Source organism: Ammospiza caudacuta, chromosome 2 (genome assembly GCF_027887145.1).
Source record: "Ammospiza caudacuta isolate bAmmCau1 chromosome 2, bAmmCau1.pri, whole genome shotgun sequence".
NCBI classification, from domain to species: Eukaryota; Metazoa; Chordata; class Aves; order Passeriformes; family Passerellidae; genus Ammospiza; species Ammospiza caudacuta.
In genome coordinates, this window is record NC_080594.1 from 19,307,353 (window position 1) to 19,333,352 (window position 26,000).

The 26,000-nt window shown below is 43.6% G+C and overlaps 1 protein-coding gene across 10 annotated transcripts in view; it reads left to right on the forward strand.

Moving 5' to 3' along the window:
* Positions 1-2,185: 2,185 nt before the first annotated feature.
* Positions 2,186-26,000, forward strand: part of BBX (BBX high mobility group box domain containing) — a 140,589-nt gene continuing 116,774 nt past the window's right edge. For 8 of the 10 annotated variants that reach the window (XM_058822544.1, XM_058822580.1, XM_058822563.1 and 5 more), the window contains exons 1-2: positions 3,853-3,993; positions 5,490-5,562. The gene's annotated coding sequence lies outside the window, so the exon portion shown is untranslated. Of the gene's footprint in view, positions 2,255-3,017; positions 3,083-3,852; positions 3,994-5,489; positions 5,563-26,000 lie in introns of those variants that run through there. The other 2 variants (XM_058822550.1, XM_058822554.1) reach the window with 2 other exon arrangements.

Sequence of the window (26,000 nt, forward strand, 5' to 3'; positions counted from 1 at the left end):
GGATTTTAGCAATGAAGAGGTATGAGAGGCTCCATGGTGTGGTGTTATTAATATGGGTAAAAATCCAGGACACTAATAGTACTAATACTGACATGTAAGAAACTACACCATGGAAGTTTTAACTGTCTGGATTAGGCCTCTTACTCTTGCCAGCAACTGTTTATGCATACTGAAAAGATGCTGCTTACCCACTACTGCAAAGCACTGCACAATCTGGAAATGATAGGAGGAAGCTCTGCCTAAAAATTAGGCCAACCTTTATATATGTGACTAATGAAATGTGTGTGCCTTCACTTGCCAGTGTCCCAGCCTCTGACACCTGACATGCACCTGACTTCCAGTGGATAGATGGTCAGCTCTGCCTTCTTAGCAATGAAAATGAAATACTGAAGTAGAATGCATTCATTACAAGAATATGTTTATGCTGTTATTTTTATATTATTCAGGCACTGACAAACACACCCCTGCTTACAACAAACAAGAGGGTGGGGCATTTACAATACTTTTGTCACATCTTAAGAAAAAATGTGCAGGCTAATTTAAAATGCTTTCTCAGAAACATGGATACAATTTAGTTTTCTAATATGAGCTTATACTTTACTGCACTGCATTATTCAGACATAAGAAATATTATTTCATGGTTATTTAACATAATTCTGCCATACTGAGAAAAGGGGTTGGGGAATGACAGAAGAGTAGACAAGCCATGGAAAGATGCTGAAATTAACCATATTACATTGGAAAAAAGCTCAGGACTGAGAACATATGGAATAAACTCTGCAACATCCTTGGATGTATAAAGTCAAAATGAAACACAAACATTGCTCTCCTATTGGAAAAAAAAAAGACTACATCTCCGTTGCTATTATAACTATTATTTCTTAATTTATTATTAAATAAACTATTATTTCTTAATTTATTATTAAATAAAATTAACTATTATTTTCTTATTAGAACTATTTTTTTTAATATCACAATTACTGACTGGAAGTCAGCATCCTGCCTAGAGACAGAGCCACACCAAAAAATTAGTTCTTCCTAACTCCAAGAATAAATGCCATGTGTCCTCTGCGTAAAAACCACGAGGGTCTCATGTTGCATATATTCAAGCCCTCGCGAACTTTAATACACAGGGTCAGTGTACGCAGTATGCTTCCACACTGTTTCATTTCTGTAGTGGTAGGGAGCTTCTCCCATAAAGTTGGACTACACTTCCAACACCCATCAGCACAATCGCCATGCAGCCACACAAAAGCTGCTGGCCTCACACTGTCGCTTTGTGCATATCAGCCCGTCAGGCACAGAAATTCTCAAATGAATTTCACATCCATGTGTTAGGTTCGGTCCGCGAGTGCAGGGCAGAGGACAGGGCAGGACACGGAGCATGGCGCGGACCCCAGCGTTATACTCGGCTAGCTCTGCCAACAGAGCGATCTCTATGGGAAGCCGATGTGAAGCCGGCCGTGCTGTCGATGCTGGCCCGGTGAGGGCCTCTCCGCCACGCCTGGGCGAGGATTCCTACGGCAGGGGGCACCGCCTGGAGCTCCGCCGTATCCCCGCGCGGCGCCGCCGCCTGAATCCCCTCGCCGGGTCAGGGGGCAGCGCCGGCCCGGCCCGTCCGCCCGCGGGCCGCGGGGGTGCCTGCCCGTGTTTACTGCCCCAGCAGGGGCTGCGCGGATGCGCTGCTGCCTCCCGCAACTTCTGCCTCGCCGTGCCGTGGCCCCTGAATGAAACTCGCCCAACTCGGCCGAGTAAGTTATCGGGAGGTTGCTCGGGGTGCGCCGGGCCGGGCCGAGCCCGCACCCCGCTACCCCGCGGCACTGCCCAGGGCAGACGTAGTTTACTCTCGCGGCGCTGCCCGAGCGGCCAATGGACAGTGGCTGCCGGCGCTGTGGCCGCCACGGCTCCGCGCTGCCCCGGGCGGCCCCCGCTCCCTACCCCGCTCCGGCACCGCCGCCGGGGGCTCCGCGAACCCTGCGAGGGGCAGCGCGGCGATCTTTGTGTGAGTGTGTGCGGGGAGTGTGTGCGCCGGCGGCTCCCTCGCGGGCCGCGGGTGTAACGGCAGCGCTGAGTGGCCGGCGGGCCCGTCGCTCAGCGCACCGGCCAATGGCGGGGCGCCTTATATCGCGGGGAGTGTTGTGGCGCTGCCCGGGTTGCATGGCTCTGTGTGGAGCCGCGTTCCGCGGGCGCCGAGGCGGAGGGGCTGCGCTGCGAGCCGCGTCCGGCCCAGCGGCGCGGTGCGCACCCCGCCGAGGTGAGTGCCCCCGCCCGCAGACCCGCACCGGGCGGGCGGGCGGAGATGGGCAGCGGCAGGGAGGGAGAGATAGGGAGAGGGGTGCCCTCGCCCCACGCTTTACGCTCCGCGCCCCAGTGGCGGAGTAGCCCCCCGCACCCCTCCTGCGGCGCTGGCGGAGGGCAGGGAGGCGCGGAGCTTCCCCTGCCCGGCGCGGCGGCTGCCGCGGCTCCCAGTCACTTTTCCTCCCTCTTGCCAGCCCTGCCTTCGTTTTGAAAGTTTGGGCAGCGGAGGACGGGTGGGTTGGTGCCGCCAGCCCTCCGCCCGGCCGGCAGGGTAGGGGTGACCGGGGGTATGTGACGGGGAGGGGGCCAAGTGGATCGCGGTACAGCGCAGGGCATTTAAAACACCAGCGAGCTGAGCCCGAGAGGCGGCGGGGGTAGGCCAGCCAGTGCCAGGCTGCGTTTGAAACCAGGCACCTCTCGCAGCCACAGAGAGAGGCAAGAGCAGCGGCGGAGAGAGGAAGGGGAAGGAGGGCGAGGAGGAGGAGGGATGGCCACCGGCCGCCGCTCGGTGCGTTTCTCCGGGGGGACTTGACAGGGAAATCGCGGCAGACAGAAACGAAACTTCATCCCGAGGGGCGGCGAGGCGCGGGGGAGAGTGCGCGGATCGGTATCGGCTGCCGCCGGCCTGGGGGGCTCCGCGCCGCCGGGAGAAAGGGCGGGGGGGATATAAAACCGGAGAGGGGGAAGCAGCCGATCCAGCGGCCGCACGGGGAGCGGGAGGAAAAACCCCGGCGCCGACCCCGACAACAACAGCGGCGGCCGGGCTCGGCCGGAGAGTTGGGCTGTGCGTTTTCCGGTAGTCATCGGCGATGCACCCGGGGCGGCGGCGGCCCCGGTGGGCAGCGGGGGGGCGGGCGGGCGGCCCTGCCGGAGTTTCGCGTGGATGCGGGATTATGTTGTGTCAATAAGTTTAAGGTGGAGAGGGAGGAAGGGAGGGAGGGAGGAAGGCGGGCGGGGGCCGGGGGGAGGTGGCGGCAGGCCTCGGCCGCGCGAAGTCCTATTTCTGAAGGTAAGTTGTGACATTGGGTGGTCGCGATGACAGAAAACTTGGCGAGGGGCGCCTTGGGGAGGGGGCGGCTGCCTCGGGGGGGTCTCTCTCGGCCGCCGGGAGCCGGATGGGTGCTCGGCTGTTATTTGCTGCTGCGAGATCGGGTCGCTGGTAAATTACAGAAAGCAGCCCTCCTCCTCCTCCTCCCCCCGCTCCCCGCCAGGCGCTTCGCTCTTCCTCCTCTCGGGTTTATTTGCAATGTATGAAACTTGCATGGATGTGAGGACAGCCGATCCAGTGTGGGTTTGCGAGGAGGAGGAGGAGGACGGGGAAGGAAGGGTTGGAGGCAGGGGAGAAGGAGGCAGTCGCGTTAATCCCGGGCGCCGCACGGCAGCAGGTTTGCGTTAGGAATATCGGTGGCAGCCCGCTGCCGCCGCTGAATGAGGAAGGTAAAACGAAGCGATGCGAGAGCCGCCGAGGCGACATGCACGGCGGCGGGGCGAGAGGCACCGGCAGGCGGCTGCCCGCCCCCTCCCTCCCTGCCTGCTGCCTCCTCCCTCCCTCCCCGCCGGGGCGGGGAAGGACCGTGCCCGGGTCTCCCCCGCTCGCCGCCAGCCGAGCCGGGGGGCCGCGGGGCTTTAACCGTGTGCGGGGCGGATTCGCCACTTTTTCCGGGGGAGGCCCGCGGTTAAAAGTTTTCTGCGGAGGTGAGTGTGTGCGGGGAGGCCGGGGCGCCGCCAGGCCGGCGGTGGTCACTCGGGCCTGGGGCGCCGAAACCATTGCCCGTCCTGCTGGTGACACGTCCAAGTCCCGCAACCCGGCGGGGCGGCGGAGGGGCCCGGCTCGGCCGCCGGGGCAGGGACGGGGTGCCCGTCTCCATGTGGGCTCTCCCGGCGGCGGCACCTCCTCCCCGGTGGCAGCGGCGGCGGCAGCAGCGGGATCATCGCCCGGGCCCGCGGGGAGGAGGAGGGGAGCAGCAGGGAGGTGTTTGCTGCCAGCCTGCCTCGCCGGAGCCCGCCGGGGAGGGCAGCTGGGAGGGCCGGGGAGCCCCCCGCGCCGCCGCCCCTTCCCTGCGCGCCCGCCCGCCCCCAAAGGTGTTGTGCAGACTTTTCCCCCGGGAGGGTGAGATTTATGCGCTGCATTATTGCTCCTCTCCTCCCCCCTCAAAGCAAGATGGACTCTCTCGTCTCTCTCTCTCACTCACTCTCTCCCTCTCTCTCGTTCTCTCCCCCTCTCCCTGTGTCTTGTCAGCCTTCAAGATCGACATTTTGTAACTAGGATGCAAACTTGATGGTGACCGGGGGCGGGGGGCGAGGAGGGGAGACGGGAAAACCCTGGGTCACGGCGGTCTTTCTCCATATTTAATACCTTTTCTTTCCACCCCACCCCGGAGCCCGGATTCCGGTGGCCCTACACTTTGCACGGGCGAGGGTGGGCGGAGGGCGGGCGGCGGCTGCGAGCGCCGCTCCCCCCGCGGCGGCCGGGGGTCGCTCCCCGCGGGCTGCGGTGGCGGAGGGGCGGCGGGGCGGCCGCAGCGCTCCGGGCGGCTCGGCCGGGCTCTGCCGGGGGGCAGCGGGCATTACCTGAAACTGTGCTCCAGCCTTGCAGCCTTCGTCCGTCGCTCTGTCTGTCTGTGTCTTTCCCCTGGTCGTTCTCGTACCTGCGGTCTGGCGGCTGATTCTTCTTGTTAATTTTTGCGTTGTTTGGCTTGTCCACGCGCGGGGATTGATCGCTCACTTGTGTAAGTTCCCGGGGGTTTTTGTTATGTATGCCTCCTTGCAGATGGTGGTCAACTTTCTGTCTTTTATTTTGGTAGTACATGCGAGTATTACTGTGTGTGCGTGTAAATAATTACGTGATGCATCTCTGTGTGTATGTGTGTGAGTCTGTGCGCGCTCATAAACATGCATCCATGTGAGAGAGAGAGACAGAGGAAGAACAACCCACCCTGCTGATGCACACTCAGATGATTTGCTCCATTTGCCCACTCCTAATGCCCTCTAAAGACACGGTGCATCTTTTGTTTGCTCCTTGCGGTTTCCTGCGACTGTCATCTTGTTTTAAGGACAGCTTAGCTGGGATGGGGTTGAGGAGGAAGCAAGTTTCAACTTTTGGGATCTCTCCTCTTGTTGGTGATGTGGTAAGTTGCAATATTGTAAAATCATGGTGTGCTGATGATGTGCCTTTATTTGATACTTTATAGGTCACTATCACATGACAAAGACTTTGAGACAGCTTCATCTTCGTCGGTCTGTAATTTCCATTTGCCTTTCTGGGTAAGTATGTGAACTGTACACATGAAAAAAGAACTTGGTTGTTGTTGATAAGACAGAGGTCCTCGTGCTGCCACTTCATATGAGGAAGATGCTTGTTCTGGATTTAGCACCTCAGAAAACATGTCTTCTCCAGGTGCTAATAGCTACTGCTAGAATACAAAGTTTGTACGTAGGCGTTCCTCCAGGTAACCTGGAAATTAAAAGGTTGTGCATATTCAGAGCTCTCTTTGCTTATTTTTTTTTTAGTGGTGGTTTTTTCCCTTAAACTTTGTAAAGACAACCAGCTGATTGACTTAGGGCTAAAGTTTTAGACCAAAGTAACATTAGAATATGCGAAGTGCGACACACAGGTGAAAAATGTAATGAGTCCTTTTAAAATTCAGTGATAGAAAAGTTTGAGAATGTAAACTGAATAGGTAATTAGAAAATGTGAAGGTCAAGAATCAATGACAAGTTTAGCAGAACTGTAATGCTGATGCAACAGGAGTGTGTTCAGTTTTAACACGTAAACTGAGAGCTAATTGGAGTTCCATCCATGCTCATTCTGTGTTACTGTTTCTGCTCTTGGCATTGATGAATGCAGAGACCAGTCAATTTGAAATATGTATCTTACTTACTTAATTTGCTAGTATTCCTACATTTTCAGGTACACATCAATTTTTTTTAATCTGCATGCTGAGAAAAGTTATGATAACTTTTGAAGGGTTTGACACCTTTTAAGCTGAAGTGGAAGTGGTTGTTTAAAGAAGAAAGGTTCTAAATTTTTGGAGTCACATTTAAAAATGACATAAAATGAGTGGCATTTGGAGCACTTCTCATACAATTGCCCATGCTGTCACTGACCTGCATTTGGCCCAAAATGGGAAGTGGGAGGTAGCATATCGCCTTGGTACTATTCTGCACATAATTAAAAGCAAGACAGGACATGTATTTGGGGTAAGCTTAGCACTCATAAATGCAAATGATTAATAACATACTCCTGACCTTTTGCAGGCAGCGTATAGCAGACATAGGATAAGTGATGGTCCCAAACATGCTGACTTGAAGGGGGCTGTTTGGAGCAGCTGTTCTGGTATGATATTATAACCACAAAGCTAGTGTTGAGGCTGGGGTAACCACTGTGGGCAGTTGGTTCGAAGGTAGAATTCTGCTGTTCTCCAGTTCCTGCAGATTTACACTCAAATTTCAGGTTTTTGGATTTTGTATGTGATGTGGTTAGTATGTGCAGGTCTCAGAGTGTAAACACCAAATTCAATTACTGAATTTTTTTGTGACAGACTAGTTGCATAGGAGAATATTGCTTTTGGTTTTATAGCATTACTGACAAGGATTGTGTTCTGTGAAGAGTAATTTTTGCAACAGTTTTTTCTAAGTAAAAATGCATGTGGAAATTCAAAACTGGCAGATAGGCTTCAAAATGTTGATCAGGGCTGAATACAAATGTTCTGATTTCTGAACTTAATTTTCTGTGTTTTCAGTTAAGAGTCACATGAGAGTACTGTAAGTGCTAAGGACATTTTCTTTATTTCGAGTAATAGTAAAGGATACTGAACAAGAATAGCTCAGAGACCTTGACTCGGGTCTTGAGTCATTATCTGGTTTTAGTTTTGTTATGAAGTCTTTTGGATGCATGGAATGTTGATCTGGCAGTGAAGTGGTGATCATAATCTTCCCACACTTGGAGAGAAGTGGACCTTGGTTTTGTGCATCGTGCTAAATGTATGTCTCACCTGATGTTGAACTGGCTTGAACAGAGAAAAGGGTAAGGTATCATTTTTACCAAAAAAGCATAATAGGAGCTTTAGAGGAAGACAAGAAATACCTTTCCTTGTAGCTTAAAAAAACGGCAATGAAAATAATGCTCCTAGTTAAGGTGAGAATAGAGATGTTGTTAAGTTAGTCCATGACTGGAAATCTCTGTTTGCTTTGGGGAGCTTTTATTTTGGTAAAAGGGAAGATTTCTTTTGTTACACAGTTCTCACTAAAGTAACTGTTCATGGCTGGATTTTAGTCATTTGGTCCTGACATGCTGGAGTTCTGGTTTGCTTGGCGAGTGCCAATGCAGGGCTGGTGTGTCACAAGATAGAAAGTGATGAGCTGCTTTGCAGGGGGCCTTGCGGATGTTTCAAAAATTGACCCAAGCTCTCAAAAGTTTGTTGCACACTACTGTCCCTCTTGGCACAGCAAGCTGCTAAACCATGTCAAGCAGGCATGTAATTTAGCAGAAATATAGCTGGTTTGTGTGGAGGTAAACTCAGAGTATTTAAGATGCTTGCCCTTGACCCTTTGGACTTTTTTGGGGGCTGCTTGCTGTAAGCTCATTGCCTGCAAAACTTCCATTGGCTTCTGCAGGAGGTTTATTTAGGAAAGGAGTGTAGGAGTGATGGTGAGAGGAATTTGTCCATGTTTATTTTTCCCTTCAAGGAAGAAAACCTTTCTCTTTCGGAGCTGTTGTGTGAATAATTAAAGATATTAAATGTCAGTTTTCCACATAAAATATCAGAGGTAATCGTGCCATTATTTTATAACTGTTTTTCCTGTTCATCCGGAACGCTCTTAATACACTTTGTTCGTAAATTAGTGGTTCTGTAATTGGCAATCCTGTAAGCATGTGAATATCTTGAAGGAGATGACAAGTCTTGTTAAATTCACTGGTATGATTGCTTGCATTCAGAGCTTAAGGTTCTTCCAGGTTGCTGCCACTCATGGTCCAGGGGCTGAGGATGTGCAGTGTCTCTGGAGCGCATGAACATGGCATTAGGCAGGGCAGTCCTCTAGCACAGAGCTGGGGAAAGAGTGGTGTGTAGAGAGGAGAACTTGACTGGGTGAGCTGGGCTGAGGTGCTCTTCCACCACATGTGGTGGTGGAAAAGGTGCAAGTAAGGTTGGTGAGACCTGTGGCGTGCAAGGCTCTGCTGTGATGTGAAGTTTGTAAGTACACCTGCAGTGGAATTTGGATGCCTGGGAGGTGAGACACTGCTTCTCTTTCAACAGTACATGGCTTGTGTAGTGCTCAGATCCCCCTCTTTATCCGAAGGCGGTTCCTCGCTGGAGGAAGGTACTATAAATTAAAATAGTAGCTGAAGTGAAACTCGCATTTTATTTTTTGAGTGTGTTGCAGGCTGTCTCTGTGAGCTCTGGCAAGTGATGTAGTCAAAACCAGAAGCTGCTTTCCAAATTTTGGACCCAAGTTGGACTTTCTGTGCCCTGTTGTGATGATGGCCTGCTGTGGCCACCAGTGGAATTGGCAGCACAGCTTTGGCCTGCTGATGGCTTCCGAGGCCTTTACTTTTAGAAGCGTAGCCTTCTGTCCCTTGGTCACCTCTAAATGGAGAGTGACAGTACTTCCCTGTATCATTAAATCATATGGCGCCTCTATATTGGGACAGTTTTCATGAGTGATTTAAGTTTTTCAGAGCACTTTAGATACCGTTGTAGCTTACTTTAAACTTAATAATTTATGTTTTCATTATTATTTAGGGGTCTATAAAGCTGGATTGAACTTATTATCATATGTATTTCAAAATATTCTTGAGAAGAAATAGGTTATTTCTAACCTATTTCTTCTAACTTATATAATGTTATTTCTTTTCCTTGTACCATCCCTTTCTTGGGGTTTTATTGCCAGAAGCCTTTTTGTTCAGTTTCATGTCAGAAGCTTATTAGGACTTACTTCCTTTTTATTATTTTGTTTTTGTTTTTTTTTTTTTTTAAGATCAGTAATGATACAGTGTTTCTGTCTGAGAGTAATGGGGTGAGTGTGGTCCTGGTGGACATGGGAATTTCACAAAAGGCTCCTACAGTTTTGGGTAGTTTTGGAAATGGTAGTATCTGAACCAGCCTAAGGATTACTCTGAATTTAAAAATGGCTTGATGGGCTGCTGTTTTGCATTGCCTGAAAAAGAAAAAAGCGCATATTATTTTCTCAATAATAGTGATATTATTAATAATTGATGGTTGTAGGCCTTGCCTTATTTATGTACTTCTGTCCTGTTTGGTGAAGTACACAAGCCATACTGTAATCACACACCTCAAGATCAGGAACAATCATTTTTTCCCAGTTTTAGGCATCTGAGATGAAAAGCTGCGAAGGAGCGTAGGCTTTCCTGCAGTCACTTAGCAGGTTAGCAGTAGCAGGGAATGGAATAAAATCTGCATCTGACTCCTTAGTTTTGTGTCCTTTCCCTTGCTCTGAAACTTTCCTGGTAAGTGCTTGTCTTGAGATGTGAGTAGACTCACTGAATTCTGTGCCACTTCTGACATCTTCTGCCAAATACTCCACTTTCATTCATAATGCTGTTTAAAAAAAAATCCCACCTTCAGAATGTTGTGAAGTTACTAACTTACAATTTGGTTATATTTATTGACAAGACAGTGTAAAGTAGGAGGAGAGCTTACTTAAGAGCTTTTGCCAGTAAACATGGTATGTAAACTGCTGTTTATTGCAGTATTTATCACCCCTATTTATTTAATACTAACTTGGTAAAGTTAGTGAAAGGAAGAAAATGATTCTTCATAGTGATGTTTTTAAAATGTGATTAATGTGAAATAGTTCTTCACAATTAAATTATTTTTTCATATTCATAATCTAATGTAAAATGACAACTGATTTTCTTATAAAACATGGAATTGACAGAAGCAACTACTTTGGTACTTTGGCAGTGTTGTGATAGAGTAACTTGCTTACTGTACTTTTATTTCTAGAGACGGTAAACATATGTAAGATTTTCAGATTTGCTGTTTACTGGTGTTTTGTTACCTAAAATAAAAATTTGATGTAAAAATTGGAGGTGTATTTGAGGAGTAAAGCACACTTTACTTAAAGCCTGGGTGTAGACCTATTTGTAATGTTCTCACAATGATAGCAGTGTTTTATTATTTCTAATAAATTTAATTACTTAAAAATGAATCAACAAAGAGGAAAAACATGGTTTTGACACTTTCCAGTGTTCGTGCTTTTTCCTTTATAGCACACAAATGCATAATGTAATAGCAACTCCTTATGAGTGCGGACAATTCAGCATGTGAAAATAAACTAGCTTCAGGCATATCTGAGTACAAAGAAACCTAGTACAACAACATTTCAATTTTTAGCAAGGGAAAGGAAAGTTAACAGGATTTTATGAGGCTACACTAAGAAAATCAGTTGCTTAGGAAGCATGGAATTTTTATTGTCAGAAATCTTTCATGTGGGTGTCTCTAAATAAGACATTTTATAAAATGTAGCAAATGCTGAAAGTAAGAAGCAGCATTTTATTGACCCTTAATGTCACAGAGCCTCATTCAGCAAAGATAAAAATAATTCAGTGGACTAGCACAACATGGGATCTATGGAACTTAATGCAAGTGGAAGCTCTCTTGACAAGAAGCTTATCAAGTCCTGTCTACACTTTCCCTTTCTGAGGGAAAGTGGGAAGGTGCCTTCCCTCTGGCTGTGTGGTGTTTTGTTTGAGGGTTTATCATGTTTTCTTTCTGAAAGGCATTATGTGTGTAGCAAATTGTCTGCTTTGAGACATTGTGGAATGCCCCTCACTGCTTCCTGGCTGTGAGATCGCTCTCTTCTTACACAGGTGTAGCAGCAGGAGGATTTCTGCCACCCTCACTGCTGGGAGGGGCTTTGTCCTGTGCTTCTGAAACCCCAGGGTCCCCAGGGCAGGATTAAGCACATGCATTGGAGGCCTGCTCCTCGGTTCTGTTCCTGAGAACTGAGCTGGCCTGTTGCAGGACTCAAGTGAGGAAGTCTTAAGCCTGGTCCTGTGCACTGGTGAGCTGTAAGGGATTGGTGACTGTACTGTGCTGCAGAGTGTCAGGCAATGTTTCAGTGTTTGATGGCTTTCAACCAATACCTTTCACTTCATTCCCCAATATGTTTTTTCTGCTGGCTACATAAGGACTTTTAAACTTAAATCTTGTTAGAAGTTGTCCATCTTTTTGTTTCGAATATTTTGTTTTTCATTTGTACTCATGCCTTGCATAGTCAAGAGGTACCCAGCAATGGGAGTGGGGAAAGCATGTCACACAGTAATAGTTAGGATTACGTCTCTTGCAGTAGAATGGTACATCTTCCCTCTGCAGCCTGTGTGTTCTTGTATGAAACAAATAATTCTAAATTTTTGTCTGTGTATGTGAGAGAATGCATTTTTTTGTGGTTGGCAAAGCAATGTTTAAGAGAGACTTCGAGAGAAATTTGAAGGTGAAGCTGGATAAAGAAAACATTAGGTGTGAATGGAAGGACTGAGGGAGGACTTGATTTCTTACTTCATTTCATTTTTGTGGGTGGCTGTGTTTGGGTTTGCTTTCCTTAAGTGGTGGTCTTTGAGCCACATCCTGCCTGCAGTGAACTACAGTCAGCAACATCATGCTGACTTAGGGGGGAAGTACAAGAGCATCAGTTTCTCTGAACCTCATGGCTGAAGAACCTGATCCTGCAGTTACAATTGTACAGGTGAATTCCTGAACAAAAAGCCAGGACCAGACCTGCATCATCAGCAATGTACACCCTTTTGCAGGTTTGCTGGCTGAAGTTCTGGTGGCCTGTAATTCCTCAGGAAAGATGCAGATTTCACATTATTCTTAGGTATTGATGTGCAGATAGTCCTGCCAGGGACTGGCACCTGTTGTACTCACAAACTTATAGGCCATCCCTGACCTGCTGGTGAGCTGGGAATAGAGAGAGACATTGCTGAAACATGCCGAGTTCTTGTAAATGAGAAGAGGGTAGAAGAGCATGAAGTGTGAGAATGCCATTTGGTAGATGATAAGTCTTCTGGCACGTAAGCCATTTTGTTCAAGTATATTTGCTTCACAAGTTGGCTGTCTGTCTAAGGAAAGAAAGCATTCTGATGTACTTCAAATCAATGGGCAGAGATGATAGATTTGGAAAGAAGTGCCATTTTCACCTCCACTTCTTTGGTAAAGCTATCTTCAGCTGTTCTTTCTTTTTCCAAAAGGTTTCTTTATATCCAAATTTCATCTGGAGTAGTGTAAACTTCCTGCCTAGCTCAGTTCTAATCAGTCAGTGTTCCATGCCGCAAACTTGTGAGTTCCAGGGTTTAGCTTTTGTTTGAATATATGTGTAATTCTTTTTCTTACTTAAATTTCTTTATTTGTATTCCCTCTAATTTGTTTGAGATGATCTTTCATAATTGTGTTAAACATCAATCATCAAGTGCTCATAATGTATTTTGAAACAAGTATGCAAAATTACAGCATGATCCTGCACTGATTACAGAACTATAGCATATGAATTTATAAGAAAATAAAACAAGCATAATTAATTTCCAGCTGCTTTTGGAGAAACAGAGGTGTTTATAGGGGGAAATTTGGTGTGTGCAAATTAAAGAATGACAAAGCTGGTAGCAAATATATTAATGCAGACAATTATTCACAATTTACTTCCTCTGTTGTATTGATTAAAAATGTGTTTTAATCACATGTGTAAATGTGCTGAAAGAGTAAACAGAAGATCTAGTGCCATTCTTCTAAAATGGTTGGACTAAATAAAAAGCACAAGTGTCAGAAGTAGAGCAAAGAAAGGAAGTTTTTAACTTTATTTCTTAGTGTGGAAGACCTTAAATAAGGAAAGTAAATGACAGGTAACTAAGTGTAATGGTGGAGTTTGTCCATTTCTTATTACCATGAGATGTCCATTAATATGAGAAAATTGCCCATTTGTGTGTGTGTGTGTTAAATAATTTTTGAGAGTTAAGTGTTTCGCTTGCATCTCTTGTATGCGCTTGTGCTCGTCTGTCTCGCCTCAGCACGGTGTACCAAAGCAGCAGAGGGTAAATAAAGTCCATGGCTGAAAGTGACCCAGGTAAAATCTCACATGGTGTGAGTGCCCTTGCCATAGTTTGGTCCTTCAGAGTCCTTCGGAGGAAGCTGTTGAAGGGATCTGGATATTCAGTTGCCGATTTTGAAATCACTTTGTCTGCTGCTACTCAGGGTGGGCCTGTTGCTCAGGTGGGAGCTCCAAACAAAGCTTTTGGGTCTGTGTGCCTGCGATGTCTTCCTGGTTTTTAATCAGCAGAGGAAGATCCTGCCCTCCTGAGAGAGATGCCTAGAGGAAATGGATTATTTATTTATATAGTGAAGTGGACTCTCGAGGATGTCCCTGTGAGCTTTCTGTTTCGCTGCACCATGTGCTGATGGGGCCAAAGCGAGTGAGAGGATGCTGGAGTGCACAGAGGGAAGCACCTGAGAAAACTGACCAGATACTGTGTTTTGTCTAAGAAGTGTTCTGCTGGTTTCTCTGCCGCAGCTGATCTGGTTTCTGTGTGCAGCCTTCCTTTTCTGGATGGACCCACAGGGCTGCATTTGACGTTTGCTGTTACTCTTCGCAGAAAGAAGGAAATCAAAATGGGAGGTGAGGCTGTCATCACAGACATCCCATGCAGTGGGTTACGTGAGAGAAGGGCACAGTTCAGATCTACAGTGGGGACAGTATGTGTTCTCTTATTCAAGGATCCTAGAGGGGGAAAAAATACCTTTGAGTGGGGGATGGTGTTTTGTGGAGCTCTAACAGGCTTTGCAGAGATTGAGTAGGGCTGAAGGAGAGAGTGGGGGCAGGCACACAGAAAGCAGGGGAGGTTTTATGCCTCCTATTCCTGGCCATTGTGAGCCCCTCTCTATTTACACTCCCGTGTCTGCTGCCTTGACATTCCAGTTATACCTATTGAACTGATTTAAATCAGGATTGCGCTCAATAAACACATGGGGTAAATTGGTGCTTGTAATCTCATTTTGCTTTGGTATTTTTGTTTTTTCAGGAGCAGTCTCCATTGGTAGACACCATTAAAATATGTTGCCCAATTTATCCATTACACTAAATTAGGCACTACTTTTTTGTTGTTATATCAGAGCATGCACTGTAGGCCTCTTACACAGTTTCTAAGTGATTTCATGGCCTATGTGCATTTATCTAGATTGCAACTGTTAAGAAATTTTTTATTTAGGATATGACAAATTATGCCTTTTTTTGATTGTGGCCTTTAAAAATGTCCTACTTAATAAAATTACACTCTTGCACAAACACACAAATAAATGCAAATAGATTTTACACTTAAAATAAAACTAAAATATTATCCCTAGTAAGGTAACTAATTCTGCTTAAGTGAATGCAAGCTTTTAGAACTAACAGAACTCAAACTTCTTTGTTTTCTCAGAACAGAAAGAAAATAATTTTACTCTTTCAATTCCCAGTTAGTTTCCTGGCTTTACAGGAAGTGCCATTAAGTGACTTATGGAGCAAAGACTCTGCAGATGCAATGGAAGGTATTAGTTTCAGGTAACTTAGTTCTAAACCTAATACTTGTTCTTGGTACTTCAAGGAAGTACCTGTTGAGTGTTTGAGCTTTGTTTACAGTTTTGGCTTCAAACATTTGCAATTTATTTTAATATAAATTGAGTTACATAATGTTACAGTGGAATTTAGCATTGGTTTGTAATTTAAAGGCAAATTGCAATTAGATATTTTTTTGCTAAAACGCATCTAGCAACAATAACATCTGAAATGCTGATATGATTTCTTTGTTCAGAAAGAGTAACATTTGTAACAGTATCTATTTCTGTTAAGCAGAATATATTTTTTTAGATGACATTAGCATCTATTATCTGGTTCCTGTTTGTAATAGCAGATGCCTTGGGCAGTATCTTCTGCCATTAAGGAATGCAGAAGGTTACCTAGGCTCACTAGGTAACACTGTGGCCATATTTTGTTGTTGTTGTTGTTGTGCATGCTAGACTCCTCTGTAGCTTCTAAAAGATAGAGATCAACAGATCTGTGTTTACACAGATATGTACTTAATATTAAAAAATTAATTATTTTTAAATTGCTGTTACAAGCTTTCCATTTGACTATGTGGTATGTGATTGTGACTTTAATGGTTGAGGTGGTGCTTTACAACATCCAGGAAGGAATCTAGCACTGCTGGTCAGAGAAAGCAAAACATGAAACCAGGTTGTTACTGGATGCTGCATGTATTGCTAATGTGTTAGAGGGAAAAGAAATAAGGGAAAATAAATTGGTATATATGCCATAGCAGCTCTGTGGCTGACACAAATTCTCCCCCCCCCAACCCTACCAAAATATTAATAGCATCCGTGCAGTCAAAAAGCTTGATAATGTGTATTGACTCTGCAGCTCCATGCATTTTTTCTGCAGCAGGGGAACTGTGTTGCAGTGTTTGTGACCATTAAGGAATGCGGAGTTAGACCTCATGTAAGAGAAGAGTTGTGCTCAGAAATGCAGTGTGCCTGAGGCCTGGTAGTACAGTTACACAAACTGTGTACAAATGCAGTTTTGCCCTTGCCTCCCAAAAAGGAGGAATTACACACTTCAAGAAGTGGTTTTATGGCCTTCACTCTCTGGTGCAAACATAGGTTTCATGATCCTGTCTTTGTCCTGGTTTTCTATTTTCTTTTGTATCAATGTATAGGGTATTCAAAGTCTCAGCAGTTATTGTGGTCTAGTAGAACTAAATATGATAAGATTAGAAAGCTGAATAGAAATCAGAGGAAAATTGGAGCAAAGGTCAAAATGCTATTGCAGGTTGCAAATGTTTAAAATGGCCAGTTTTTATAAAGAAATAAAAAGAAAACCTTCCTTAAAAAATTGAAACAGGAAAATTACTGACTATTTCTTACTCTTAAGAGAACAAGCCAAAGTAAGATGAATCACTCATCCTGGAAGGGTCGTCATTTTCACTTTCACATGCATTCGATTCAAGATCAGTAAGAAAATAGCATAGTCATATATTTAGGTAACTTTTTTGATAGGAGCTGTTTATTACTGAAGCATTCATGTTTTTAACTGCTCTAAAACAATTAGCTTTTTTTAAATGTAAGTGTTCCAACAGAATGCTTTTTTTACTTCTGTTCTTGTGGCACTCCACCTGGAGAACTGCGTCCAGCTCTGGGATCCCCAGTATAATAAAGTCATGGACCTGTTGGAGCAAGTCCAGAGGAGGGGTATGCATTTGATCAGAGGGCTGCAGCACCTTTCCTATGAGAACAGGCAGGGAGAGTTGGGATTTATTGACTTGAGGAAGACTTGGCTCTAGGAAGACCTTGTAGCAGCTTTCCAGTACCTTACATGGCCTGTGAGAGAGATGGAGAGGGACTTCTCATGAGAGCAGGTTGTGACAGGACAAGGGGGAATGGCTTCAAACTGAATGAGAGTAGATTTAGATTACATATTAGAAAGAAATTCTTTACTGTGATGGGATGACTGCACTGGCTGCCCCATCCCTCATTGTTCAAGGCCAGGCTGGATGGAGCTTGAGCAGCCTGGTTTAGATGAAGGTGTCCTGCCCATGGTTGGGGAGTTGGAATTAGATGACCTTTAAGGTCCCTTCCAACCCAAACCATTCTGTGATTCTACAATGTCGCTGATTTTATAATTACTGCATTTTCATAGGATTGCATTATTCTTGTCCTAACTTGCTTCTTCCTCCCCTCCCCTTATAGACACATGAAATGTTGAGGCTTTCGTTCCTTTCAGAAAATAAATATTGGAGGCAAGATTTTATCAGGAGAATTTGTATCTTTGACAGTGTTCTGTCGGAAATGTCTCAGAGAAACCTGTTAATCTGCATGTGCTTAGCAGTGTTCTCCTGCTGGGTTACATTGGAATGGGCTACTGGTCAGGCTACAAAATCTGGGTGTAAAATTCACTTTGGTCTGAAATCAGAGTTGATATTGCTTGTTCAATTCCACTGAGGCTGCTGAACAGAATTTGGTTGTGTCAGTCTGGGGGATTGTGGCAAAACCAGTTAAGAGACGTGTGCATTTAAAACATTTCTGAAACTGCATCAGTAGCATTTGGTCAGAAGAATGAGACACCCTCACTCCTTTCTACTTTTTACTGAGGGGCAGGGGGAGAGGTGGCAGTGGGTAATGTAATGGTGGTGGTGTCCCATCACTGCAATCAAAACTCACTTTTTTCCTTTTTCTTTTGAGAGTTAGTCAGATGGATGAACTTAGTGAAATAATCAACCGGCAGTCCATATTTAGATGATGGGCCAGTCTTTTTTGGAACAATTTTAAACTGAGGAACCAGAAGCATTTCTGCTAGTGCTGAACCAAAGTAGTCTCTGCCAAGCAGTCCGCTTTTGTGGTGGCTTTAGCCAAGCACAGAGGGAGTGGAAAAACAGGTGCACTGTCTTAGCCTGAGCACCTCAAGTTTGTGTAAGGTGAACTGCAGAGGAATGTCTTCGCAAAGTATCATACATGTTGTGCACTGTCTGCAAAACAGATTCTGTTGCTTCCCCAAGTACTTCTCCCACACACCAAAAGTGATGGGGGCAGCTTACCCATATGTTTGATTTTTCCCATCTCCCATCCAAAAAAGAGCTGTGCTGTTGTCCAGGAGCTGCACCCCATTAGGTGTAATCACTGTCATGCTGAGTTCAGTGAGAACTTTGTTACAGACTTCAGTGGAAATAAAGATTTTGTTAAAAGTCAGAATTTGTGGATCTCATTGAGATCTTAAAGGATCATGTACTCTAGCAGTGTCTGGTAAATCTGGTGATTGGCATGAATTTTCCAGTTTTACAAACGTGATGGAAAGTATACAGTAGCCTTAGAATAAAGGTAGAGTATGCCACTATAGCCCTTTCAGCTATGGAGACCAAATAAAGCAGTTTCACCATTTGCAAATGTGGGGTGGTGATAGCTTCTGCCCGTGTAAAGTGTTGTCCAGTTCCTGAAAGAAGAACTGGTTAGTGAGTAGCAGGGCAGAAAGTTGAGAAGAGTTGTCCACATTTGTTCGTTGGTTTTTTTTGTTAGCTCTGTCAGGGTAAAATGGCAGTTGCATTAATTGTAGTTGTGTGATAATACTCGGGGAAAATTTTACACTGAGGCTTGTTGATTGTGAAGATCTAGAAAAAGATCTTTCTCTGCTTCTTCCTCTGGAGAGATAGACTTCAGGTCCACCCTACCAGAGAATCAAAGCAATTCGCTTTCTAAACAGGTATATAACAAACCTTTTAAGAGTGTGTACTCTAGAACACAGGTAGTGTTGCCATTTATATATTATGTATTCCATTAAACATCATGTTTTTAGGGTGTAATAACATTTTATTCTTCTATTGTGTGCTTTTTTCGGCATCAACTTAACTGCATTTTACAAACATTTCAGAACCAGTGCTACCCACCCCCATTTTACAGTCTGCAGAGTAGACTCAGGGATATTCAGGTAAGACCAAGATGACTGGTGGTAGAATGAAGTATGGAATTCCTAAACTTCCTGCAAATTCTTACATGACTGTTTAACTTACTGCACCGACTACCTCTTTATTACTAAAATATCTGCCCTGTGCACATTACTTTCCTCTGTTGATTGGTGGAAAAATGGTGATGAAGTGTTACCTGTTGATTTCTAGCTTCCTGATTAAGTACTTGTGAACTTAGACTAGAGCAATCTGTTCGCATCCGAATTCGATTGAGGATTCTTCCTCCACATCTAAGAGCTTGTGCTGCCCGATAGGAAAATATCCTTGCAGGTCAGAGCTTTTGGGCCTGGTCTTCTGTTCTTCCAAGCCAAGGTCTCTTCTTAATGTAGTGCTGTGTGAATATTGACCTCCTTTCTTCCTAATGCTTCCTAATGTAAATGAGTTTTGCAAGGATGCATAGGCATGTTGTGTTTGCTGTACAAGATGTGTGAAGGTGATAGAAACATATTTGTGCTTGTTCTTAGAATGAGCTAAAATATCCTATTGCTCAGAAGGACTTCATAAAGTCAGGCTTTGTATCTACTTACATATTTCAGTGTGTTCAGTTCAGCCCTTCAACCACAGCTTCTTGCTGTAAGGATTTGCACAAGTGGCCTGGGATGAAATCAGCATTGTGGCAGTGTGGGGTTTTGCAGGGTACTTTGTAATTCAGGTGCCAAGTTTGAACTTATAGTTTAGTATTGGGTCAGTAACAAGCACATCTAATGACTGTCTTTCAAAACAGTTAAGACTGCGAATCCATGGATCTTGTGCTTTCGTTTCTTAGGCTAGTACAGTTCAGAACTGTGGACTTGTGTGCACCTAGGGTTTTAAATAACTTCTGTTTTCTCAGTTGGTATACAGTCTTGAGCAAACCAGAATCTGGTTTACAGAAAACTCTTAATATCTTGTTCAGCTTCTGATTTCAGATTTCATATCTGTATGCTATACTGTGAATCTGTAGATCCCAAGGAAGTTATCTCCCATCCTTGTTCTGCAGTTCCAGCTAGCACTATCAGGTTTTTTAACTACTCGCCTTTTTTAAATGTGATCAAATTTGTATCTTTTGGACTGAGTCTTTTCATCTCTTGGGTTTATGCTTAGGACAGGGCCTTGCAGCATTATTCTAGTAATTCTGTCTGCAAGAAAAAAAAAAAACCAAAACAACTGAAAAACCAATTCTAAAAAGAAAACAAACAAAACAAAATATGGGAAAACAGCCTATAGATTTTAAGGAGCTTGTCCTGAAGAATGCTGGTTCTGCTTGTTGTCCAAAGAATTGATTTTTATTTCACAAATACAAAAGTTTTTTGTCCATTCATTTTTAAGAATTGCTTCAGTTGTGGAGAGCACAAAGATCTTTATATACTTGATTATTTTAGGGCCCAGTCCTGCAATGCCTCTGTCATAGCAGTCTCCTTGAGCTATTGCAGTTGCAGGATTGAAGCTGTACATGCAGCTAATCTTACAGGGGCCTGATCCTGCTCTGAGACCTTTTGGCACAGATCCTTGGGCACGTGCACATTTCTGGGTAAGCTCTTGTGGCTTGGTATCAATTAAACAATGGTGTAGATGGATCTCATTGTGTACTCCGGTTTATGTAGCAGTGAGGTTCCTCTTGGAAATCTCATAAAGCAGGCTATGTGCAGAAGTTGGTAAAGTCTGTAACCTGGGTGATTTTTAGAGGTGTTTCTCAAGAAATAAGATAATTAGATTCAGAACTTTCCTCTTTTCTCCTTGAAATGTAAAGCTAAACAGTTGACAGGGAAAGTAGATCAATAAGAATATACATAAAATAAAAAACAGAAGGAGCAAGTAGCCCAGTAGTGTTTGGTTTGTTTTGTGGGTTTTTGTTTGTTTTTAAATACTTCTTTCTCCAGTAAGTACATGAATGAAGTAATTAATTTATGTAACTTCTTGGAAAGTTCCCTCAATAAAAATTTGCAAAAGTCAAATAGTGTTTTTGTAGAAAAATAAATATTCTGAGAAAATGTAAAACAAATCTTATCCTGACAACTAGGCAATAGTGCTTCAGACGGGAACCAGGCTCAAGCCATGTCGTGACTCTTCCTTGACCTGGAGCAGATGTTTCTGTCTCCTTGGAGAACTCACAACTTTAAGTGAAGTTAATGCCGGTCAGTTTTTGCTGCTGGTGTTCAGAACACTGTGCAATACTTCCAGGAAGATCTGAAAAATCATCAGGTACTTTCCAGTCTGCTGCTACTTGGGAGTCCTGTATTGTCAGGTCCAACTGACTTACACTTACCAAGGGGAGCATGTCTAGTCAGGGTATGAGAAGTGTGTTTATGCTCCCACTGGTTTCAAAGCATCCTGAAGACTCTCTGGTACTCCAGTTAGACTGCCATGGGCTTGCAGACATGCAGAAAGTTAGCTCAGGGATCTTCCTGCTGGACTAGTAACACTGTAGAATAGAGGACTCGTAGAGAAATAAAATGAAAATAAAAGGATATGTCAGAATATGATTCACGTGCATCAAAATGAAATTTCTTACAAGGTCCTAGTATTTACTTCTTTTGCACTACGGTGTTATTGAGACCTGCAGTGGGTGTTGGATCTGATCCACTCTGTTGCTAGAGCATGCTTTTTCTTTTTCTCTGTAGCCAGGGACTGAAGGTGGCTCTTAGATACATGTCTGCAGTTGCAGTGGAACTGGCATAACATCAGGGCACTCCAGAGAAGGGAAAAATCTGAAGCAAATAAGCTCTGGGTAAGGAGGTGTGTATATTCCTAGTGCTCACAGTGAGGTATAGTGATGCCTGTCCTGTCCTTGCAAGGTGCAGGCTGTGTTGGGGTCAGGTAGAATATGCTCTGTGGTTCTGATTCCCTTGTCATCCAGACTGATGACTCTTCTAGGGCTCCTTACCAGTTTGTCTGTCTGAATTTCCTGTAGTGGAGATTGGGATGGGTAAGGACAGCTGTGAGAGGAGCGTTTTGGTGCCTTCCAGACAGTCAGGACACTGACATACCTCAGTCTGGGAAAGATTCTCAGTGTTGGAGCAGAGGTGTGGCCAGAGATTGTTGTGAGCAACTATGAGCTTTGCCTTGTAAGTTAATTGTATTGCTACTAGGACCTTAAAAATATATAAGAGATAAGGGGTTGTGTGTGAGGGAATATGATGGCTGTCAGAGACAGCCTCACTTCTGAAGTTACCAGGGAAGCTAGCGAGATTCTGAAACTTTTTATTTAGAACATACAATTTGTGTTCTTCAGGTATGCTGTGCCAATTGATTTATAGCCTGACATTTTGTTATTGTTTCAGTCTTGAGCAAAAATTCATTCTGTTTATGGATTAAAAAAGATACTCCTGCTGCATTTCCTTTTGCTGTGGATCTGTAATTACTGTTCTTGAGTCCATTTACGAACTACTAAAGGCCTTTAGTAGACATGATTTGCTTTTGACATGAGGAAGAACTGTTCCTGTTTCAAGTCTGTTGACAGTTTTTTCTCTAGCAGAAGGAAGTTCCAAGGAGTTAAGTTTGCTACAGTTAGCCTCAAGTACACAGCATGATAGATCTCCCAAGTTCACTAAAGCAGTTGTGGGATGGTAGGGGGGAAGAAGTGCTTCCTAACTGGTCTTACATTTTTGTGCATCTGTAACAAATCACTTGACTCCAAGAACAGACAGGAGCAGGTTTTTTGAGGTTGTTGATTAGGTTCATGGAGTCACATCATCTGCAATCCTCTGTGCTCTTTCAGTTTTGATATTTGGGACAGCAGAGGTTTGGCTTAAATAAAAAGAGAAATCCCTTCCCAGTGACTGCAGCTGTTGTTGTCTTTTGCATCTCCACAAAGTAGGTGTGAGAAATTGCCTGTCAGAGGGGCAGAAGACAGCATGTAAGATGTGAGGATGAGGATCCACCTTCTTGCATCTTCACCTTCTTGTTACTGTGGTGGAAAAGTCTTTCTATTCCAACTGTCTTATTCTTCTTTGGAGAGCTTGACTTGTTCATTAAGTTGGCCATGTATGATAGAGGTGGCTGGACGAGGAGAGGAAAAACATAAAACAGGAAGTCAAATTGCAATTAAAAAGTAAATACATGGAATAGGGTCTTTCGGGAGAATTAGGCATGTTATCACCATATGAAAAGTTAAGCATATATGTAATTCTTTATAAGACTGAGGTTGTTATTTGGTTTCAAAATTGCATCTGAATGCAAGGATTTTCAGTCTAAGTTTGTATTATTTCTGTGTGGAATCTATTTTGAATATGTGAAATTTGCTAGTGGTGACAAGTATTTGATCATAATGTTATTTTAAACTTGGACGCATCAGCTTCCAAAACTTAGGACTCTTGACAGATATTTAAACATTTAAAACACCCTCTATAAGATTACTAAATTCAGCAGTTCAACTATATAAACAATGCTAGGGATAATGAACCGGAAATATTCAAAATGGCATACCCTCTCCATAAATATTTCTCTCTTATTTCAACATTCACTGGGGTGAATTACAAGAAAAGTAACTCCTAAATGTTTATTTGTTTTAACTCACTAGTTTACTGATGATCCAAGCGTTCAGGGAAACCCATGAAGTCCCACAAGGTGGCAGGAGCTAACTGTTCTGTAATAGGCCATTATGTGATCTAAAGGAAAAGAAAGATAATCAACTCCTTTTGCTAGTGGCACGCATTCAGATCATAAGCCGGTTAGGCCAACATTTCAAAACCCCACCTTTGTGCTTCTTAGACTTGTGAATAATTTTAGCAAATGAACAAGATTCTGTCCTCAAGAATCTTACTTCCAGACAGAAAATTCAAGCATTCTTACTTGGTCAACAAAACAGGAACTTTATTTTCAGTAAGTGGTGGTAATTTGCTTATAACATGCATTATCACTGTAAATGGAGAATGGGTGAATCCGTTCAGGAACTTGGTGATAATTGACATTCACAGTTTAACAAATTGGCAGTGAGCATCTCCAACTTACACATTCACTTTTACACTGTAGGAATGCTGATCATGAGGTGGGACAAAGGGCTGAGGAACTGCAGAAGCAAAAGAATTCTCTGCTGCTTCAGTGAGGCTGCAGAGATATTTTACTTTGGAAACTGAAGAATCAAAATGTCACTAAAAGTGTTGGAGTTAGGGGATTATTGGCAATAATAGCTTGTCGTAACTAGTGAGACAGTATTGGCTAGTATATAGGACATAAGGCTGAAATTTTGTTTTTCTTTTCCCAGTGCCACAGTCTTTATTTAGGCTGCTGGAATTCTTATTCTGCTTTTCCTTTTCCTTTTCTTGCTTTTATTTCCATGTACCTGTTGATGGGCCAGCACTTTCCTGAATCATTCTGTAATCAGGATGTAAAACACAGCAAAACGAGCCAGGGGGTTAATCAAGTATGTCTCCTCAAAAGCATGATTTAAGACCTGTGGTTATATCCCCATGCTTGCTTAACCCTGCACTTTGAGTTCCAAGTCTTGTTTTTAAAAAAACTCTTTGGACTGCCTTAGAAATCCATGGACTGGAGGATTTTAGTTGGCAGAAGTAACACTGAAAGAAACAGTAATAAGATGAAGTGGTTATCTCTGATTGAGTGGACCACAAAGTGTTGGTTTGAGACTTGTGAATCTCTTGATTTGTGTTTAGGGATTTTATTTTAAATCAGCTGATGTCCATTTTTGGTGGGTTTTTTTTGAGTGAGAGGACAAATATGTATATTAACCAGGTTATCTTTGGGAATGTGAGCAGTGCTGCTTATGTGGACAGACAGTGCAATTCAGTAGGACTAAGGTGAAACAGCTACCTAAAATTAGGTAGCTTTCTTAATCAGTAGACAGATACTAGAAGTAAAATAATTCAAATCTCATAAGAAATTTAAAATTCCATGCTACTCAATGTCAATTACTTGTCGTTATGCTGTAGAGAAAGTTTCTAAGTCTGTGTTATGGGGATATCTATAGTAGCCATATAAGGTGAATGAAGTGAAAATCCTTCCATGCCTGATATGAAATAGTATTGATGAAAGGAACTTGCTACACAATTGATTTTAAATGTTTTTGACTTACAGACCTATTGCACTAGTGTGTTGTCCAGTAAAATACCTACACCTCACTAGTGACAGGGGTGATGGGACAAGATAGAGATGAGCATTCTCAGCAGCTGCCACAGAAACATAGCATAAACCAATGTCCTGCCAAAATAAGTGAGCTTCAGGGACATTTATTTTTATACCCCTATTTGCAGAAATGCTTGAAATTTAGAAAAACCTTTGGGTTTAGAGGTAACCTGAGTAATTTTAGTGGCTGCAGTCAGACGATACTTATAGTTTCAATTGAAAATTCTGTGATTTTCAATTGTTACACCTTTCATTTGGCTCTAATTTGAAAGAAAGCCTAGTTTTTAAATAAAAATCTTCAAATAATGATTAGAAAGTAAATAATTACCAAGGATTCAGCATTTGATGGATGTACTAGTGAAAGTTGTTCATTGCAGTTGAAAAGGTGCATGATTCACAGAGTAATGTACCAGTAGGATCAGGACTCTCAGCTGCGGATCATTAAGTAATTGTTGCTTATTGAAACAAGCCTGGCTATATCTGTCATTTCTTCTGTTTGAAGTTTTCAGTCACACAAGTGAGGTAGATGCCTCACTTCCATTGCAGCTCAGAAGCAGTGGGTCACTTATACTGATGTGAAATACTTGAATAAAACCCTACATATCTGTATGTAAATATGATGAAAAAAATCAGTTTCAGACTTTAAGATGGAAGACCATGTATTACTGTGGTGTCTGTGTTTAACAGTGTTAAGTGTAGTTACAGTATGCTGCAAATGTGGATGTTAATGTGGCTTGCAGAGTTTGCTACTGCTGCTTCTTCAGACTACTGTGTTAGGGTAAAGTTGGATTCTTAAATTTCTTTATGCACAAAAAGTCAGCGATCATGATAATGATTTTCTAACCCAGGGTTAGAAAGAGTAGTGCAAGCAACTAATTGCAGTTTGACCTCACAGTCAATACAGAAAAAGGCTCTGGAGTGTATAGTGGCATAGGTCTTTTTGGGCAGAGGAGTAGCTTTCCAGAGAACAGTGGATGCTGGGGGATGGCATTTCTCAGCAGTGGCAAAGAAATGATAATGAGAGATACCTGCTTTGTGGTGTACTTAAAATTGTTATACTGAACTGGGAGGCTTAGTAAAGATTATTGAATAATTTGGCAATTGATGGCAAGTGCTGTATAACTCCAAATTAATTGCAGTATTACTA